General features: G+C 54.0%; 2 non-coding genes across 2 annotated transcripts; one reads left to right on the top strand and one right to left on the bottom strand.

Annotated features, from left to right (window-relative positions):
- Nucleotides 1–8,491: 8,491 nt before the first annotated feature.
- TRNAT-AGU (transfer RNA threonine (anticodon AGU)) lies at nt 8,492–8,565 on the bottom strand. The gene has a single exon. It is a non-coding gene; the product is annotated as a tRNA-Thr (tRNA).
- Nucleotides 8,566–20,353: 11,788 nt separating this feature from the next.
- On the top strand, nt 20,354–20,435 carry TRNAS-CGA (transfer RNA serine (anticodon CGA)). The gene has a single exon. It is a non-coding gene; the product is annotated as a tRNA-Ser (tRNA).
- The last annotated feature ends 357 nt before the right edge of the window (nt 20,436–20,792 follow it).

The raw sequence follows: 20,792 nt of genomic DNA, 5'->3' as shown, positions 1-20,792 counted from the left end.
CCCACCCAGGGATGGTGCTGGTAAGGGTCTGCTGCTGAGCACCTCTGTGTGAGCTCCCACATTACTGGAAGCACATTTCTCCTTTTGCTACCACAAGCCTTCCCTCTTGGCTTCTTCCTCAAAAGAGCACGCGGTGCCAATTCTGCACAATCCAAACTCAAAAGGTTTCTTCAGAAATAGCAAAGGGAGAAAACGTTGACTGTCAAATGATTAGAGCCATCACATTACAAACCTCAACTGTAGAGATTTTGGTGCAGACTCGTAGCACAGACAGAGTAAACTGCCAGCTTGTGAAAACAAGTCTCTGACCTCCTCCTCTCTTAGCGTGGCTCAGAAGGTCTGTGGGACTCAGTTCAGAGCAGAGAGGTTCCACAAGAGAGGAGCGAGAATGAAGACCAAAGTGGCGGCAACCACAGGGCCTTCTCTCCACCCCAGCTCGTGGGGACAGTATCGCCTCATTTTCCTCGTGTGAAACTACATTCCAAGAAGTTTGTCACATGAACAAGTCACCCGTCCACACATGACACAGTCCTTTGTCGGGAGCAGCCATTGCTTACATGCTCATCTCAACGTTCGCAGCTAAATTCCTCAGAAGTTAAAGCCCTGTTAAAGCCCATTGTCAGTCACTCGACCAGCAAGCTTTGCAAAAAGTTTGGCCAAGCCCTGGGAAGTCTCCCAGAAGCAAACATTTGACGTTCTCGTACTCAGCCAAACTCAGAACTTCAAATCCGAAAATGAGACTTGCCTTTGAGGAGTGGAATCAAACGCAGCATCATTAGTTTTTGATACGTACCTTCCCTGACCCACTTGTACAAGGTTTGGTGCAAACAGAGGAGTTGTGGCAATGATTTGTCTCTTCATCTGACAATCTAATAATTTCACCCCGTCTCTGGCCGTGCTCCCTAAGCCTGGGTCACCTCTGGTCGGAGTGAGCGCAGACCCAGGTGTGCCAATGGCAGAGTGAAGTGGGAGCCTCATCTCTTTGCCCTCAGGGCCAAGCACAGCTGCCTAGCACCCCAAGAGCCTGCCTCGTGCACACCCTCAGCAGCCACCCACACAGCCTTCTGAGGCCAGGAATCACTGATGCCTCTGGCTGGCAAAGGAGGCAAGAAGCTCTCACCTCTCACACACGAGCTGTGGGAGTCTTGGCAGGAGGGGATGCGGGAGTGAGCTGGAGGTGCATAGTCTGGGTGATTGAGGGGATGTATGGCTACGTCTACACGTGCACGCTACATCAAAATAGCTTATTTCGATGTAGCGACATCGAAATAAGCTATTTCGATGAATAGTGTCTACACGTCCTCCAGGGCTGGCAACGTCGATGTTGAACGTCGACGTTGGGCAGCACCACATCGAAATAGGCGCTGCGAGGGAATGTCTACATGCCAAAGTAGCACACATCGAAATAAGGGTGCCAGGAACAGCTGCAGACAGGGTCACAGGGCGGACTCAACAGCAAGCCGCTCCCTTAAAGGGCCCCTCCCAGACACACTTGCACTAAACAGCATAAGATACACAGAGCCGACAACTGGTTGTAGACCCTGTGCATGCAGCATGGATCCCCAGCTGCAGCAGCAGCAGCCAGAAGCCCTGGGCTAAGGGCTGCTGCACACGGTGACCATAGAGCCCTGCAGGGGCTGGAGAGAGACCGTCTCTCAACCCCTCAGCTGATGGCCGCCATGGAGGACCCTGCTATTTCGATGTTGCGGGACGCGGATCGACTACATGTTCCCTACTTCGACGTTGAACGTCGAAGTAGGGCGCTATTCCCATCCCCTCATGGGGTTAGCGACTTCGATGTCTCGCCGCCTAACGTCAAAGTTAACTTTGAAATAGCACCCAACACGTGTAGCTGTGACGGGCGCTATTTTGAAGTTGGCGCCGCTACTTCGAAGTAGCGTGCACGTGTAGACGCGGCTTATGTGTGCAGCTCCCCAGGGATGCACATGGCTCTGTGTTCCCTGCCGCTCCAAGGCACTGATCCACACCCATCCCATTGGCCACTAATCCGCCCAGTCAGAGTGGAAGTGAAAAGCCTCCAGCAGTGACCCCTTACACTGCCGTTCCCTGTGCAGGCGGGAGATGGAGGGCGAGCAGCAGCAGCAGGTGGAGCCCTGACCCTGCCTCTGCTCTGTGCTCCAGTCTGAATGTTCACAGGGAAGTGTCTCAGATGTAGACAGGGAACTCCCAAGACCCCTTGGCAGCCAAGTCCTTCTACCCAACTTCAACAGTCCTTGTACAATTGGCTTCTGGCAAAAGACCTCCTGGATGCCCCCAGTTGCGTTACAAAGATGTCTGCAAGAGAGACCTCAGAGAGGCAGACATCGAGCTGGACAACTGGGAAGAACTAGCAGACGACCGCAGCAGATGGAGGCAGGGGTTACACAAGGGCCTTCAGAAGGGCGAGATGAGGATCAGACAGCGAGCAGAGGAGAAGCGAGCGGACAGAAACCACAATAAGGACTTGCCAGACACCCACCACGTCTGCAAGAGATGCAGCAAGGACTGTCACTCTCGTGTGGGTCTTCATAGTCACAACAGACGCTGTAAATGAAGCCCTCAATTGACACTTTAAAGGGCGCGATCCATAGTCTATGCAGACTGGAGGATGCCCACTAACAATTGGCTGGAGAAATATCTCCCTGGTGCTACTCAGATTCAGACCCACTGAAAGACATGTCCAGAGCCAAAGCTCATCGCCTCCGATACAAAACACGTCCTTGCACACACAGCACAATCATCACCAGTGACTCATCAGCACCCCACGGACACCTCATTGGCACACTTTGTCCAAGATTTCTGAGTAACACGAAACAACGTTTGCATCACTGAGCTATAAATTAATCAGGTAACAACACATTAACACCCAGGTTACTCCCTTAAACTTGTCCCAGCCTCTTCTACTTCAGTCTCCTGAGCATCTTTGTTGCTTGCAATAAAGGTGGTGATGAAGAAAGAGAAACCTGGGCCTGTGTTTGGCTTTTCTACCATCACTTCATATGTCTTTGGGGAACACTAGCCCAGCCAGGTCTGGGGGCATTGCAGAGTCTCTGGGCAAAGTTGAGCCATTCTCCTGGGGTGGCCTCATGCAAGTGAGTCATGGAACTGTAGCTTCCTTGTTGAGCGACTGTAATGTCCATTTAGCAACAACCAACCTTGTCTCTGCCAATGGCTGGTGCCTCCAAAACCCACAGCTTATTCCAGCAAAAACCATCCAACACAATTCTTAACATTTCCTGTGCATTGAGGATTTCACAGATTTCTTCATTGAACACTAGAACTGGAGGAGACCTCAGGAGGTCATTGAGTCCAATTCCCTGACTTCTCGGCAGGACCAAGCCCTCTCTAGACCATTTTGGACAGGTGTCTAGTTCTTAAATATCTCCAGTGATGGCGATGCCACAACCTCCTGAGGTAACTTTTTCCAGTGTTTAACCACCCTGACAGTTAGGAAGTTTTTCTGAAGGTCTACGCTAAACCTCCCTTTCTGCAGTTTAAGTGCATTGCTCTTTGTCTTATCTTCAGAGGCCATGAAATGTGATTTTTCTCCCTCCTCTTTGTAACCCTCTTTGAGGTACTTGAAAACCTCGATCATGTCCCCTCTAAGTCTTCTTTTGTCTCAACTAAACAAGCCCAAATCTTTCAGTCTTCCCTCATCGCTCACGTTCTTTAGACCTTTCATCATTCTCATTGCTCTTCTCTGGACCTTCTCCAATTTCTCCACATCTTTCTTGAAACGTCGTGCCCAGAACTGGACACAGGACTCCGATTGAGACAATGAGCACTGAGTAGAGCGGAAGAACGACTTCTCATGTCTTCCTCACAACTCTCCTGTTAATACGGCCCAGAATCATGTTTGCTTTTTTTTGCTACGGCATCATCCTGTTGGTTCATATTTAGCTTGTGGTCCAACTATGAACCCTAAGTCTGTTTCTGCAGTTCTCCTTCCTAAACAGTCACTTCCTCACTGGCCCGCTTTCTATTTAAGATCGCACTGACACACGCAGGAAGGAGATGGGGGTTACCGGCTCCTCTTCCCAGCTGTAGTATATCACACTCCCCTTGAAGCCCAAGTCATATTTCCTGAATGCAGCTGCAGCCCTCTGACCCAGCTGTTGAGCCTAGGAAGGGTTCCCCACAATTTCTTGAAGGTTTTCCAGCCCTGTGTGCCTGATTCATTGTTGCTGGAATTGGGGCGATGGAAAAATGTTTATACAAGCGCTCTTGTCGGAGAGTGGTTATCATACTTGCATACCACACAACAGATCTCTGGTTCAAAACCAGGCAGTAACGTCAAAGGTTTCCTTATACTGCCTCCCCTTTATCCTGACCTCCTGCCCCTTCCTGTCCCTCTCATTAGCCCAGCTCCTGTGTGACAGAAGATGGAGACCTCAGCTGAGCATTCCCTTTGCTGTCAACATGCGGAAGCTAAAGGAGTTAAACCCGTCGCTTCTAGAAGGTTTGAGTTTTGGGCTCCCTACCCTCGGAGGTTCACCTGTGAAGGTCGGCTCTCCCTGCTGGCCTCCTTTGCTTGAGTTGCTGAAGGACGAAGTGGGGCAGGAATCGGGGGCGGGCGGTGGAGAAGGAAGCCCAGCTGAGTAAGGCAGGGGAGAAGCTCATAAATGGAGCACCACCCTTTCCTCTGCCAAAGCCCGTGGAGGTGAGGCTGCCTGAGGGGAGGAAGAATCCTGCGTCCGTCTCATGGCACGTCAGGGGTGGCTAAGGGCAGCCCAGGAGCAGACGTGGGTGTTTGAGTGGAAGGGAAAGAAGCAAAGCTGTGTCCAAGAAGGCAAGACCCACCACTCCATTGCGGCAAAGCTGGGAGGGCAGAAGTGGGTTTGAGGGGGCTCCCTGTCAGCCTCGGGGTACTGAGAAGCACTGACCCTTTGCAGCTGATCCAGGGGAGTGGTTCATAGCTTTGGGCATGGCTGGATGTGAGCCACCGGGCTCCACAAAGCCACAACCAGCGTGTGTAGTTGGCAGATCTGAGGCAATTGTCGTAAATATAGGGGGTGAGGAAGGTGGGAAAATGTCTGCATCATTCACATGTCACAAGCTCATTTCTATGGGGGCAGAGTTGCTATTTTGGGTGATAGATACGTCTGTCTGTCTGTCTGTCTGTCTGTGTTTCAGAACTTCTGCTGTGTGTCTGGGTCACGCTCAGAGCCAGTTGGGCAACGCACGGCCTAGCTTGCTCAGTGGCCCATCCCGTAGCACCTGCTATCCAGTTGGCCCAAGGAGAAAGCCAGGAACACAGCTGAAGGCTACGCAGGTAGATCTGACCACGCCCATGCACAGAACCCAGAGCCTTCCAGGCCACATGCTGAACGGCTTTTGCCTGGGACAAAGGAGCCACAAATCTCATGGCAACAGGAAGACAAGAGGGAGCTGCATCTTCCCCAGCTTGTCTTCATTCCCGCTCCTTCTCTCTGGGGTAATTGTTCTCCAACCGGAGCACTGAGAAAAGCACCGAAAGACCCACCCCAGCTGTGGCTGGATCACGGAGAGACTTTCAGTCCTGCAAACTCCCCAGAACTGCTTGGAATCGGAAGGTCTGGGAGGCTTTGTGTGCCTGTGACCTGCCATTTAACAGCTCCCGTCCTGCTCAGTTGTGTTCTCCTCATAATAAACCTTTTGTTTCACACACGAAAGGGTTGGGTGGCCTGTGGGGTCAGAAGAACATTTGTGTACGTGAGCAGGGGGGTTAAATCGATTCTCACTGTCCCACACCTAGTTCCTGACTGGGAGTCAGAGAAGTGGGATCAAATCAAGCCCTGAGAGGTGGCCAGTGCCTTCAGCAGGGACAACATCGAGCATTTCCATGGAGGATGGACCCAGACTCACCAGATCACACCAGAATCAGGACTCCAGGCATCTCTGGGCCCACTGCCTCATTCTTCAGCACCAACCCATTGCCCCAACCCCTCCAGCCAGCTCAGCCAAAGACGTGGAGCCAGCAGGCCTGAGTCACCCCGCTCTCTCTTTTGCGTGGGATGAGAGAGGGAAGCAGCACACAGAGCTTGCTAAGGCAATGCCAGCAGGTGCCTCTGACCTTGAACTCTGCCTGCAGGAAGCAGAGCCCTGAATGGTGGCCTGCACGCCTCCCCAGCTGCCCCTTACACATTTGAACAGGCTGGCATTGCACGCTGGGCACCTCTCACCCTCAGCTGGCAGCAGCGCTCTGCCCTCATTGCTTCTCTGGAGCTGCTCTTTCTCCCAGGACTCCCTCTCTCTGCCCTGGGCTTCCTTAGCATGTGGCCCCTGGCACTTCCCCCAGCCAGAGACTGAGCTCTCCAGGCCCATTCCTGTGGAGATGAGATTAGAACAATAGCATCCTAGTGCTGGGAAGGACCTCAGGAGGTCATCCAGTCCAGACCCCTGCCTCAAACAGGATCAACCCCAACTAAATCATCCCAGCCAGGGCTTGCTCAAGGCAGGACTTGGAAACCTCTTGGGATGAAGATTGCACCACCTGTCTAGGTAAAGCATTTTAATATTTCACCACCCTCCTGGTGAACTAAAAGCAGCACGACCCAAACCCTGGGCTGTTACTGGTCTGGCTTGGATTTCACCCAAGGTTGCTGCAGCCACAACGCAGAGGACTAACCACTGTGGGATCACAGCAAGCTGCAGGATGCCTGCAGGGGGCATTTTCCTTTCTCAAGCTTCACCTGACAGTCGGATGTGAGGCGAGAAAGCCCGGGAAGGTGATGGAGAGCAAAGAAAGCCAGTGCAGCTGTTGGACAAGCTGGTGCCCTTGGCAGAGTGTTCCTACCGCCCCTCGTAGTGTGAGGTCAGCGTTGCGAACCCTCTCCTCACCCTCACCCAATCTGCAGCCCCTCCCTTAGCCTGGGGTAGTGACCCTGGCTTGCTCCCTGCCAGCCACTCACCCTGTTCCCCTCACCTCTTTTGTTCTCCTGCCCAGAAGGGTCGGGGGAAGGACAACAGGAAACACCTTTCGGTAGCCAGCAAGGGGCTTGAACTCATGAGTTTGGTGCTGTTAGTACCAGGCTCCGGCCAGCTGAGCTCTCCAGCCTGCAGAGAAGCACCTCCCAAGGGGCCTTTTTGGGAATGAGCCACAGGCAGCTGCAGGGCCACTGATCACTGGACTGAGATTTTCTCCCCTCCTCCACCAGCCTGGCCTCCCCTTTCAGACTCTCTCACCCACCCCCCCACTGCTCGGAGCCCAGCTGGGGGTCCCCTCAGCCCCGGCTGCCCCTTGCCAGCTGTCCTGGGTCCTGCAGTGGGTCCCTCAGATCCTGTCTCTCCCACCCCTCCCCAGAGCCCTGATCCCCTTGTCCTCTCTGACCCTGCCAACCCCCCCCTCCCACTTCCCTTTTCCCCTCCTCCCTCAGCCGCAAGCCCTGCCCGGGTTCCCCTCACACCTGCCACCCGTCCCCTCCCTCTCCACTGCACAGTCACCAGCTGAGACCTTGGGTCCTACCCAGGGGCTGGGTGAGAACAGAGACAGCCTGTGGGTGCAGCCCCTGCCTGGGGGGATCCTGCCCTGCACCATTCATGTCCCTGCAGGGGTTTTGCTCCCAGCAGGATAAGGACATTTCGAGGGGGAAGCAAAGGGAAACTAGAGGAGGGGTCCCAGGCTGCTCCCAGGCTGTGCGGCTGCATCAGCTCAGCACTGGGGGAGGGGAATTACCACTGGGGGGGCAGAGCTGGGTAAGTGCACCTGGGTGTGAGACTCTCCCTGTTGCTCACTAGTGTGGGGTGTGTCTCTGCAGAGGCAGGTCTGGGGCAGGAGACGGCCAGGAGGCAGCACACACTGTGACCGGGATTCCCTCGTGCTCAGTGGCCCAGGACTTCGTGCCGAGCCCTGGGCTGCATAGACCTGTTGGTGAATAACAAGAATCAAGGGTATCCCCTCCCTGCCTTAGTAACAGACAAAGGGCTTTGGGGTTCCTCCCGTGCTCCCCAGGCCCCCTGTGCAGCCACCTCAGCTGCCCACCTGTCAGTGTCTGTTACTTCTTCCTCCAGAAGGACGGCAGCCGCCTCCTGCAGCTCTCTGAACTCTCCAGCACAGCCCAGAGGTGCTGCAAAGCAGGTGAGAGGCAGCCAGAAAGATTTGTCCAGGCACCACTGGGTGCTGCTTTCCTAATCTCCCCTTACCTGGGAGGTCCATGGGCAGGGGAGCCACAGAGCCTCTGGGACTTTTCTCCTAACTCGTTTGGGGTTTGTCAGTGACAAACAAAGGGATGTGAGAGGAGAGTAACTCTCTCTCCCCTGCCCTGCTGAGGTTGCACCGTCACCCTCTGTGCACAGACAGCCCCAGAGCTGGAAGAATCAGATTCTGTTCTTGCACCACCTCCACAACACCAGTTCCAGCTGTGTTTTCCTGAGCTCTGCTCTGTCCCTGGATGCTTTCCAGTGCTCCTCTGCCATCAGCCTTCACCTTCCCCAGCAATGGCTGGGATTGCCAGGGGAGGGCTCTTCAGTTCCCCAGACACATGTGGTAAAATGTTGTCAAAGGCTTTCAACAAGGCACCACTGGGAGTTGAACCCAGGATCTCCTGTTTACTAGACAGGGGCTTTAGCCAGCTAAGCCATGGTGCCCTCCTTGTCTGTAATGTGGCTCCTGACACAGAGGTATCTGTGTTAGTCTGTGTCTTCAACCAAAAAGCAGCCCTGCAGCACTTTGAAGGTTGCCAACCTAATTTATCAAGTGATGAACTTTCATGCAGCTGAAACACTGTGATGGATGCCCACAGCAACCCCTTCCCATTGCCCAGCACAGACATTGTGCCCGACGGAAGCTGGAGTTGCCGCCGAGAGGACAGTGAGGATGAGGGAACAAAAAGGCCCCTTTCACTTACTGTCCCCTCTGCAGTGTGTGGGTCGGACTCCACCAATCTACCCTCCTCTCTCCCCACCTGCCCCAGTGCCAGGGTCCCACCAGCAAAGCCTGGAGTCCTGCCCCCCTTTGCTCCCTCAGCCCTGACTCCCCCCCTCACTTTCACTCTGTGCTCCCCACACCCTCCTTTCTCACTCTTCACGCCCCAGGGTTGGGGCGAGGAGGGCCCAGCTGTGGGGCAGAGTTATCTCCTGTCTCTCACGGAGGGGGGATGGGCTGTGCTGCCCCAGCTGGAGCTTTTCAGGGTGAGCGTTTGATGCAGTGTAACTGGAAGAATAAGATTTTGCCTTTCTGTCTCCTGCCCTTCAGTCCCACTTGTGACCCTCCACACAACCCCTTTGGTTTATTACCAGCCCAGTGCAAATCACTGTGCCCTGGGGGTGGGGCTGACTTCCCAGCTTTCCCTGTGTGAAACCTTTGAGCAGGGCCAGGGGTTTGGCAGACAATCAATGGCCTCCCCTGGGCTCTTGGCTTTTCCAGGAGATCCCACCTACAGCCCGGTCCCAGACTCCTCTTACAGGGACCAGCTGCCCTTTGGACCCTCCACACGACAGTCCCTCACCTGCAGGCAGTGTGGAGCTGTGTAGATAGAAGTGGCATTGGGAGCCTAGCTCGAAAGTGCCCTCAGGCCAAGTCTTTCAGTGTCCTTCACCCCGAGGAGAGGCGATATCTGCCCCTTTCCCAACAGCCTGGTGCTTCGGTGTCACCTCAGTCTGACGGTGCAGGAGTGGGGGTGCACAAGGGCTTGTGCACAGGAGACAGGTGGGTGGACGCCCGGCTGGTGCTCCGGGAATGGAGGTCTATGAGGATTCCCCCTGCCTTGTTGCTGGATCCCTCCTCTGCCATCCCGAGGGCTGGCTCCTCGGGTGGTCCCTGGGGTGCTGGGCTGGCCTCCGGGATGGACTCCAGCTCCAAGACCTGCTGGGATTCCTCTGCTGCTGTTTCCAATGTACCCTGGGGGGAGCAGGTGTCCCGGGGCCCAGGATGGCCCTGAGCTCCCTGTAACAGGGGTAAGCGGTGGGGGCAGCCCCAGACTGGCTGGCCCAGTCCCAGGCCCAGGCATAACCCTTCCACAACTGCTTCACCTTGCTATGGACATGATCCCGAGTGCGGGCAGGGTGACTCCAGGCAGCCAGGCCCTCGGCCAGTCAGGTGAATGCTTCTGCTTTCCGCTCCATGCACCCCATCACATGGAGCACGTCCTCCTCACCCCAGAGCCCCAGCAGGTCTCAGAGCTCGACCTCCAACCAGGAGGTGTCCCACCTCTTCTTGTCCCCCGTTTGGCTGCTGGGGGTCCCTGGGTCCCCTCATGGGGGCAGCCTGGGGGCACTCAGGGGGCTGGCTCAATGCCATGGTGCTGGGTGATTGGGTTGAGGTCGGTGGAGGGCTTGCAGGGCTAGCACATGCGTGTGCTGCTGCCTGCATGCTCTCAGCTTTCTGCCACAGGAAATCCGGGTCCGTGGTGCTTAAAGGGCTGCTGCGCGCAGTAATCATAGAGCTGCACAGGGGCTGGACAGCACGTCTCAAACCCTCAGCTGATTGCTGCCATGGAGGACCCTGCTATTTCGAAGTAACAGGATGTGGATCGTCTACATGTGCCCTACTTTGACGTTCAACATTGAAGGAGGGCGCGATTCCCATCTTTGGATGAAAATAGCGATTTCGACGTCTCGCCACCTCACTTCCATTTCAACGTCGAAATAGCGGACAGCGCGTACAATCACCATGCGCTATTTTGACATTTTGCCAGTTACTTTGAAGTAGCCAGCTAGTGTAGACACACTCTGAGGGTGATAGAAATTTGAATTACTCCTCTCTAGAGCTGAGGACAAGAAGACACTTTTCCTGCCTAAGGCCGGGAGTTCAAAAGAGAGAGAGAAGGAGAGAGAGAGAGCAGAGCCTTGGCTGGGCATCTCTTTGCATCATGATTCTAGCTCGTTCAAATCGCTCTTTTGAAGCAGGGGCTTCGGAACAGGCTCCTTTGTTTATAGATGCTGAATGTTGAAATAGCAGAGCAGTATTTCCAAATCCACGTTGTGTGTTACTGAGCTATATTGGAATCAGCTACTGTGGAATACCTCATCTGCAATCGCTTATTCAGGAGTAAAGCTGCTGTGCAGACAAAGCCGCTAGGTCCCTTAGCAAGAGCCATGAGCAGTCATGGGGATGTTGTGGCCTCTGCAATGAGATTGGTGGATACGAAAATATTCCTTCTGCAGAGGGATTTGCTCAAATGGTCGAGCGCTTGCTTTAGAAGCAGGAAGAAGTGGGATCAATACCCACATTCTCCAAAAGCACTGGCATTTCTTTTCCAAGGCAGGGTCAGATGAGAAGCTGACCTTCTCCAGTGTCCCCTTCTTCTTCCTACCCAATAGCCCCTTGTAAAAAGAGAAGCCCATTTGGGTTAGAAAGCTGCTGGACCCCAGCCTCCTTGTCCTTACATATTGCTGTTTAAAACACAGGTTAACCTGGGGCATGTGCTGTGATTACTTAGCGTTTCAGATGTCACTGTTTCCTCATTTCTCGGGCACTGCCAGTACTGACCACAGCCTCCCCAGTACAATGGTTTTTATACCCTTGTGTCATGGAGTGACAGCGCCTAATTTTCTAGCCCAGACCTGTCCAAAGAGTCAACCCCCGCTTGGGAGTTAAACTCCACAGGCTTCTCTGCTTGACAGGATCTAAATTCCAGCTGAGCTAAGCAGGCCCAGGTGGGGCTGGCAGGAGTCAGGCCTGGACAGACAGCAAACCTTACCCAGAGGCAGGCGCCACGGCTCAGCTTCTTAAAACAGCTGCCTTGTGAAAATGAGACCCTTGGTTCAACTCCCAGTGGTACCTGGCTGTGGGGCTTTTGGGGCACCTGGTGTTTGCCAATCTCAGCAGATAGGACATTGGGTCATGTGGATGTGAGATATGACCCACAATGTGCATTCTCCTGGTTTCCATGATGCTGAAAGGGATTTGTTACAGAGCTGCTGACCCCTCAGGGCTCCTGGCTCCTGTACGGAGCTCCAGGCATCCTAGATTCAAGTCTGTTGCTGAGTAGTTATTGCATTACTTCAGGCTGGTCCCTGAGTGTCACCAGCCACCCAGATGCTGGTGGGGTCAGGGGCCTGGTGGTTGGGAGGCTGTTTGTGGCTGTCTGCAGGCCAGACCTCTCCCCACCTTTGCAATTCTGTGTTTTTTAAGCCTCCACATGGAGTTGTCCGCATTAGTTGCCCCCTGCTGCAGGTGTCCCGAGGAGGGGGCTGTGCTGGGCTGAAGCCTGCGACTCCTCCTCCCTCCTGCTTTCCCCTGACTTGTCAGCCTGAGCTGGTTTTTCCTTTAGCACCACGGAGACAAAGGACAAAGCTGAGTGGAAGCGCAAGGGCCAAACTTGTGGGCATGAGGTGAAGCAGTGAGAAAAGCAATGACTGAGAGTGTGCGCATGAACTTATCCACTTCACTTCTCAATCCTGGACTAATCTTGAGCTTCAGAAACACCCTCTGGTGAGGGGTTTCACTGGTTGAGTGTGAGTTGTGTGAAAAATGCTTCCTTTTGGTTCTGGTAAATCTGTTGCCTACTAATTTCATTCAGTGATGCTAGTTCTCATGTTGTAAGGAGTAAATAGTGTTTTCATCTTTATGGTCTTGTCAGGGTGGTGTATTCAGAACCCCCTTTATGTTTCTCAGGGCAGTGTAAACTGGCGGCCACAGTCAATACTCCAAATGCTCTCTGCAGGGCAGCACAGCCTTATGGACAGAATCAAGACAGCAAGGCCCGTAATGGATCGGTGCTTTGGAAGGGTGTCTGGGGGTCACAATCACGGACCCCCACAGCAGGAAGCTGGTTTGTGGTTTAATCACATGGCTGAGCAGGTACAGCCGTCCCTCCAGCTCTGCCAGGATTGTGTTCCCAGCACCATCACATCACTTGAATTTTGCATAAGTCAGGAGCCGGCTTTTTTCCGACAAGAAGGCCCGTTCTGCAGCCGGGAAGCAGCAGGAGCATCTGAGCTCCTGGAACTCATTTTGAAAGGTAAGTCCTGGGGTTGTGGGGGCAGTTAGGGCCGTGACAGGGGAGTAGTGGGCTGAAGCCGGGCTGGGTTAGAGCTGCAGATGGTGTAGGTGAGCCAGGGCCGTGCAGCCCTGCAGGGGATGGAGCTGGATCTGCACATGGCTGGGGTGAGTCAGAGCTGCACAGTGGGTGGTGAGCCAGGGCCATGCAAAGGTTTGAACTGGGACTGCGCCAGGCTGGGGGAGGTGATCCCGTACCGGGGGAGTGGGATTTTGAGTTGTGCTTAACTCACATTCATGTTACTCACACATTTCGAGGGACTCCTGTACACCCCCAAACCCTCCTGTGCGCTGGAAGAAACGGAGCTGTTGGACTTCTGTATTTCAGATGATATCAGGCCTAGACCCTGTGATCTCTGGCCTGTGGAGATGTATTTTTTCCCTGGCTGTGATGGCTGAATGGTTAAGGCATTGCACTAAAAATCCCATAGGGTTTCCTTGTGCACATTCAAATCCTGCTCACACCAAGGTGTGTCCTTGAGCCACACCCCTAACCAGGGTAATCCAGCTCCCCACTCCTGAGACAAGCCACTCTCCTTACCCTCTACACCCCAGAGAAACCCCTTTTACCTTTCCAGCCAGGGCGGAGAAAGAACACGAGAACGGACATGCGGTGAGGTGCGGCGGCCTGGGATGTGCAGGGGTTTACAGGAGATGCTCTGGGGCTTCCTTGTAGTTTTAAATTCTACCAAAACAAAAAGCAGTCAAGTAGCACTTTAAAGACTAGCAAAATAGTTTATTAGGTGAGCTTTCGTGGGACAGACCCACTTCTTCAGACCAGAGCCAGACCAAAATTCTACCAGTTTGACTCAAACCTTCGTGCTTTTCTGCTGTTATAAACTATTCCATCTGGGGAAAACACCGAGTGGGACAAGTCCCTAAGCTGAAACCGTGATGGTATCTCCAGGGGAATGGGAAGGAAACACTTGCTTCTTTAGGAACACAGATGAACGACTGACCCAGCCCACTCTTTCAGAAGGGCTACGCCTACACTTGGAGAAATCTTTGAAATTGCCGTGCTAATGGCCATTTGGAAGATTACTTCTGAGGCACTGAAATGTATATTCAGCACCTCATTCAGAAGCTGCCGGCTGCAGCACTTTGCAGATGCCACTTCCCGCTCCCACGTGGCACCTCCAGAGGGGGGTCCTTTTCAAAAGCACCCCACCATCTTTGAAATCCCCTTAGTCCATAGAAATAAGTCCGGGAAGCCAACTGGCAGTCCAGGTGATCCCCAAAGACCTGCCCCTATTAAGAACCACTGGACGTGGTCCTTGGGGGGACCCAGCCACGTTGTCCCATCTGAATTTTGACACTTCTGGGGGCCTTGTTCTGGAGTTAGGCCCTTCTCACCTTTAAACCTGTTAAATATTGTTCCATTATTTCAGCAGCAGCAGGGCAGAGCTGGAGGAGTCGGTGCCTGTCCTGGTGGCATTTGATCTCGCAAAATTGGAATGCCTGGGGGCCACATAATAACCACAGGTAAGATTACCAGCATACAGTCCAGTGCACCACCCAGTCTGTGCCCGCCAGCACCTCCTTCTCGGCTGTGACTTCATTTGACTTAAACCCTTCTGCTCTGAGTGGAATAGGTCATCTAGAAAAAAGTGGTAGGATCTGAGGGGACACCAGGCAGGAGCCCAAGAGAGTGGGGACAGGACAGCAGGGTCTGAGGGGACTCCTGGCTGGGCACAGGACACTGAGGAGAGAGTGACAGTCTGAGGGGAGGCCAGACTGGGGTGCAGGGTGGTAGGGGAGGTGCAGCAATCCCATTCCAGAGATCACAACAGCCCAGCAACTGCCCTTTTTATTGTCCAGAAGGATCCCTTGTTTGCTACTGTCCCATAGGCTACCTAGCACAGTTGGTTAGAGGGTGGTTCTAACACGACTCAAGCCATGTGTTCAAGGGCCCTGTGTGTTGCCAGACAACACTTGGGTGTGTGTGGTTTCACCTTTCCCTTTCTTCCCCCAAATCACCTGAATGTGGGGTTGTTGGCCTGGGGTGGAATAGCAGCTGACAAGTCTGTGGGTTTGCTGGTGGGAGTTCTGGCTGGCCAGTGGGGGTGGAAGAGTGGCTGTTGGGATTTCCCTTAGAAAGAAGGAAATCCCAGCCTGGGGTTGTAAGTGGCCTGGGTTTTGAGCAAAGGTCGCCTGGGCTGGTTTCTTCACATGTGCCTATGACTCCTGTCCTATTACACACCATCCCTGCTTTCTCTGACACTGTTGAATGCTCCTGAGAAGAACGTTGTCAGCCTGTGCATGGTGTCTAGGTGGCAGCGTGTGATGGGGTTTTGGGGTCCCCCAAGCTCTGCACCCTGTCCGCAGGCAGGAGAGTCTCTTACTCAGCAGGAAAACAGCAGGTTTATTAGCCGATAGGACACAGCATTGTACAGAGGAGTCAGTACAGCAGGCCGAGACAGCCAGTCCAATCCATGTTGGGGAGAGGAGGCCCCGAGGGCCCCCCAGAGCTGGGGCCTGGCCCCCTCCTTTGTCTCTCTCTTCCAGCCCAGACTAACTGCTTCCAACTCTCAGTTTCAATTCAAACCCCTCAGGCTCCACCTCCTCCTTTGTCTGCAGTACAAAGGTGTTACCTGGTCGTCAGGGTTACCCTCAGCAGGAGCCCCACACCCTCTGTGAGCCACACACACACACACAGGTATCCCCCACTCCATCACATCTCTCCCCGCTTCCAGACCGAACTGAGCGGGGTCACTCAGCCAGTGACCTGGGGAAGTTTGGGGCCCTCCCCTCGTGATTGGGCATCGGCTGCACCCTTAGTGCTCCCCTCGATGTGCACCACCTCCATGTCATAATCCTCCTGGGGGAGGCTCCAATTTAGGAGCTTGGTATTGGCCCTTTTCATGTGATGCAGCCGGGCAAGTCCCTTTAGTTCCCTCAGGTTGGTCGGTCTCCCTGCTTCTGTCTCTGGTCCATCAGCCACGTTCTCAAGTCGGGCAGGCAGAGCCCATACAGATGCTGCAGCACCAACAGATTAAATAGTTTTTTTTTGGTCTGGGCCCTGCCCTGTCTGCCCACCAGTCCATACAGCTGCTCCGGCCAATGTCTGGAATTCAGTTACAGTCCAGTAAAGGAAGGTACAAATGCTTCCACCCTTGGCATTTAGCCAGACCGCCACAATGGCTGTGTGCCTCAGTTTACCCTTCCATGCCACACAATAGGTTTGGAATGTTCCTTCTCACGTGAGAGGTTGCAAAACTAGTTACAGGGAACAATGGTGACATTTTAGAGTTACAGACTCCTTTAACATACAACTCATGCTTCTACATCAATGTCATCATGTCAAATGGCTCTTTCCAAACATTCAGTGCATGGTACAATTCTACAGCTTTTGGTAGCAGCACCCACTGGTTACAGCAGTCAGCGTGAGTAACAGAACAAACCCCATTGCAACTGCACATTTACGTTGCTCTTTGGTAGACCACAACCTTTGTGCAACATCCTTGAGAATCTGGATTTTTGGGGATAAATGGCTGAGGCCTTTCTTAGCACCATCAAGTTCTAATCTTCTCCCTTGCCCCCTGGGGTGGAAATTTGATCTCTCTGGCTGTGCCCTCCCTTCTAACAAGAGCTGGGCCATTGATGATCTCAGGGAGACGGCCCCCTCCCTACCAGTCTGGAAATTTGCAAACCAAACTGCTTTTTGAGAGTTGTTTTGTGAGTCCCAGACGCAGAATCCACATGAAGGAATCCCTGTTTATCCCTTACTGGCCCACCAGGCCCAAAGCTTCTTTGTCCTTCCACCTCCAACTACTGCCTCCCCATGGAATCAGAAGTGGAGTCCAGTATAAGAATGTAAGTGTTTTCACCATCTGGAGATGGGGAATTGCTGAACCTCTCCTGCATCCTACAGAGACTGACTGTGCAGCTGTTTTACTTGGTTCTTACAGGGCTGCTCACATTCCCTGATAGTTTTCACTTTACTTGCACCAACTTCCAATTCCTGAGAAACTTTTACCCTGCCTGCTTTGGACCCTTCCAGAGCACAGCCAGTGGTTTCACACTTAGGCAGGTCCTGGCCATCAGGAGCTGAAACAAACTTCTCCCCAGGCAAAGGGCTGCTCTGGCTCTTACAGACAAGCACCTTTCCTGTTCACTCACCTTTACCTCACTCCCATTTTCTTCAGTCCCCACAGACGGGTCAGGAAAAGTTTCAGGGAAATTCTTTTCCTCAAGAGCTCCCGCAAACAACAACTCACCCCTGTCTGCCTCCATGGGGGCACTGCTCCCTTGAGCCACAACCAGCTCCTGGGTTTCACCTACACCCCAGATCACTTCTGGCCCATTAGGCAGATTCCCATGTAATCCCCCTCCAGGCAGACAGCCAGTACCACCGGACAGAAGGTTAGGATCCCTTTCCTCCCTTCTGCTACCAGCTTCTTTATCTTCATCAGTCAGCGTAACTCCATTGCCCGTCTGTTCTTGTGTCCTGGTGAGAGGATGACTCTGGTAGGACAGAGCCGTCTCACCCCCTCCCAGTAACACCTCAGCATCAGGCAAAGAACAAGTACCAGAATCGTCTGGTCTCTGGGATTCCCTGATGATACTAACTGGATTAGACCAAGTTAAAGCATCATCCCCCCTGAGAGACACAGAGGTAGGCCCACTTCCCATCTGGGCTTCAGCTGCCCTCAGATCCAGCTCTGGGATCTTGGCTCCATCTTGAGCCCCCACAGGCTCAGGCAAAGGATTCACTTCCCCAGAAGCAGAAGCACTTTTCTTGCACCAAGGACCAGTGTCCTTAGCAGGGACACCACTGCCCATCCCAGAGCCATTCCCTCTGCTCCAGCCCCCATGGCTGGATTCAGAGACACACCTGGAATGCTCTTTTTTGGTGGTTTCTTCTCCAGCCACCCCAGGCTGGTGAATCTTCCTCAGACAATGGGCTAGTTTCCTCATTGGCACCTTTTCCAAACGCAGGCTCTGCTCTCTCCCCAGGCTGCTGCTGCTGTTCAACACAGACAGACAATGGGAGACACTCTCTCCTTTGTCCCAGCCCCCCGGCTGGTCTCCACACACACACAGAAGGTGAAGCAGCTTCTCTCACAGACAACTTGCCATTCCCAGTGGATCAGCTGCTTTCCTGCACGGACACACAGGCACCTTCCTCGGCCCAGGCCTGGAAAACTCTTCGCAGGTCTGTCTTGGCCACTAGTAGATGATGGGTTGGAATCGCTCCTTCCCTCCTTGAGCTGCAGCAGGCCACTCGGTTCAGAGCTCCAGGCAGTCCAGGGTTCCCTGCCCCGATCCGGGCTCACCTTTGCAGGATTCTCCCCAGCCCTCAGCTTCGCCACTGCACATCCACGCTGCCTTGTCCAGCTTCTTTAATCTCGATTTGGTTTCCAGGTGCTGCCACTTCACAGCGGAGTTGCTCAGCGTGGTTGCAGGCTCTCAGGCTGATGCCCTCTGCACCCCACGATTCCTGGAAGAATCCCTTCAGTGTGCCAGGCTTCTTGCGGGTCACAAGCTGCCCGGGGTTAGGCTGTAGGCCCCTCCGCCCTCTGGGACCGACTCCAACAGACTCCCAGCGGAACCCCTTCTTCAGTGTGACACCCGCTCTCAGGGGCCATGAGCACACTGTCTTGGGAAGGACTCATTCAGCGTCAGCCTCCTCAGGGGTCACTTGTTCCTGGGGGTTGGGCTCTCGGCCCCTCCACCTTCTGGGACCGACTCCAACAGACTCCCAGGAGTAACCCCTCCTCGGGTGTGACACCCCCTCTCGAGGACCACAACCGCAGTTGCTTGGGTTTGGCCGCAGGCCCCTCCGCCTTGGGGAGCTGCACCTCACTGCCCTTCAGCACACCTGGGTCTCGCAGGCCCCACTTCTTCCGGGGCCCCAGTCACTTACTGCTGGATGCTCCATCCTCGGGGTGCAGAACATCCCACTTCTGACACCAGTGTGATGGGGTTTTGGGGTCCCCCAAGCTCTGCACCCTGTCCGCAGGCAGGAGAGTCTCTTACTCAGCAGGAAAACAGCAGGTTTATTAGCCGATAGGACACAGCATTGTACAGAGGAGTCAGTACAGCAGGCAGAGACAGCCAGTCCCATCCATGTTGGGGAGAGGAGGCCCCGAGGGCCCCCCAGAGCCGGGGCCTGGCCCCCTCCTTTGTCTCTCTCTTCCAGCCCAGACTAACTGCTTCCAACTCCCAGTTTCAATTCAAACCCCTCAGGCTCCACCTTCTCCTTTGTTTGCAGTACAAAGGTGTTACCTGGTTGTCAGGGTTACCCTCAGCAGGAGCCCCACACCCTCTGTGAGCCACACACACACACACAGGTATCCCCCACTCCATCACACAGCGTCCTGCTCCTTTCTTCTCTTTGTCTTTCTCAGCAAGGGGAGGAAAAAGAAGAGCCCACTTGCACCGGACATGAAGTAAACAACTGAGGAGAACTTGCTGAAGACTCCCTATTGTCCTCCGTTCTACCAGCTGAGCTATTGAAATGCAGCACTTACCCCTCTGCCCGCTCCTGTAGCTAGTTCAACCCACCCACGTGTTATGACAAGTGCCACCCAGGTGATGGCATTTCAGCAGAGAGGAAGAAGAATCCAGGTGAGATTCTGTGGGACACTGGATATCACACAAGTTCCCCCAGTGAACTCAGCAACAAACACAGCAACTCATTTCTATCCTGGCAGGGATTTCTGCTTCTATGTTTAGTCTGTGACTGAGCATTCCCTGCTCCTATGAGTTCCTGAAAGTGAGAACCTGCAATACCTTTTGGCAAGACGGAGCAGTTTTGTAATTAATGAACCAAAAACATCTGCCAACAGCCTTGGCCAGGTTGACTGTGCTCTCTGCACTGGCTGCAATGGACAGAGAGGCTCAAAGAGAAGCAGACCAAATGGCTTGTAGGGAGCAAACTAAAGTCTGATGGAAAGTGACTCCAGCATGTGACAGGGAACACAGCCAGAGACACAGAATCCCACCCAGCCCTGCCCTGCTTTGGGTCACTCCAGGGCACCAGGGCTCACTCCCTGGGATGCACTGAGTGCGGGAGCCAGCTGGTGGGAGGGACCTGATGACCTTACATCTGTAGGGCAGGTTAACCACATGTCCCTGAGCTCAGCCCATGCTGGAGGGAGCCGGGCAGCTTTAGCAGAACACAGTGTCAGATGAGGAGTAGATACGTGTATTTGGGGAAGGGATCCTGAGTGCTGCATCCCAGCCATGTGCTTTGTCCATGGTCCTGACTTCCCCTTATAATCCAGCCTCCAGGTCAGAGCTGTTCCCGTTCCCTCCAGAGGGCTGGGGATGGTCAAGGTGCTCTCTTGTGCCATTGCACCTGGCTGAGCACAGAGAGCCCCAAATCCCCACTCTGCTGGGAGCCAGGTTGCTGTTTGAATTCTGTATTGCCAATGACATTGTCTCATTCTTGTCCAGTATCCATGATAACAAAACACTAAACGACTCAGAGCTGTGATGACCGAGTGGTTAAGGTGTTGGACTCGAAATCCAATAGGGTTTCCCTGCGCAGGTTCAAATCCTGCTCACAGCGAAGCCTTTTACCCCCACCCAGGGCAATTCATCCACACGCACCCTGTGTGCGTGGCAAATGCAAGCGGCTGGGTCCCTAATCCTGCTGCACAAAGGCTGGCTGCTTCGGGGGAGAAATGCCACAGTTGTGATGTGGTCGCTGCTCCAGCACAAGCTGGCTGCTGCCACCTGCTGTGAGCAAAGCTCCAGACAAGTAGGCGTCTCTCCCGTGCCCAGCTCTGCTCTGCTTCTGCAATGCTGTCCTGCTCTGCTCTGTCTCTGCCTGCACCCGTCTGCTTCATCCCCCAGTGTCTGCTGGTATCTGCCTCCACCAGTCCCTGCCCCACCTTCTCCCCCGGGGCCACCTCCTGCTCTGCTC

Source organism: Carettochelys insculpta, unplaced genomic scaffold (assembly GCF_033958435.1).
Source record: "Carettochelys insculpta isolate YL-2023 unplaced genomic scaffold, ASM3395843v1 scaffold_0035, whole genome shotgun sequence".
NCBI lineage: Eukaryota > Metazoa > Chordata > Testudines > Carettochelyidae > Carettochelys > Carettochelys insculpta.
Note: the sequence above shows the minus strand (reverse complement) of the source record. Positions and strands in the feature narration are given on the sequence as shown.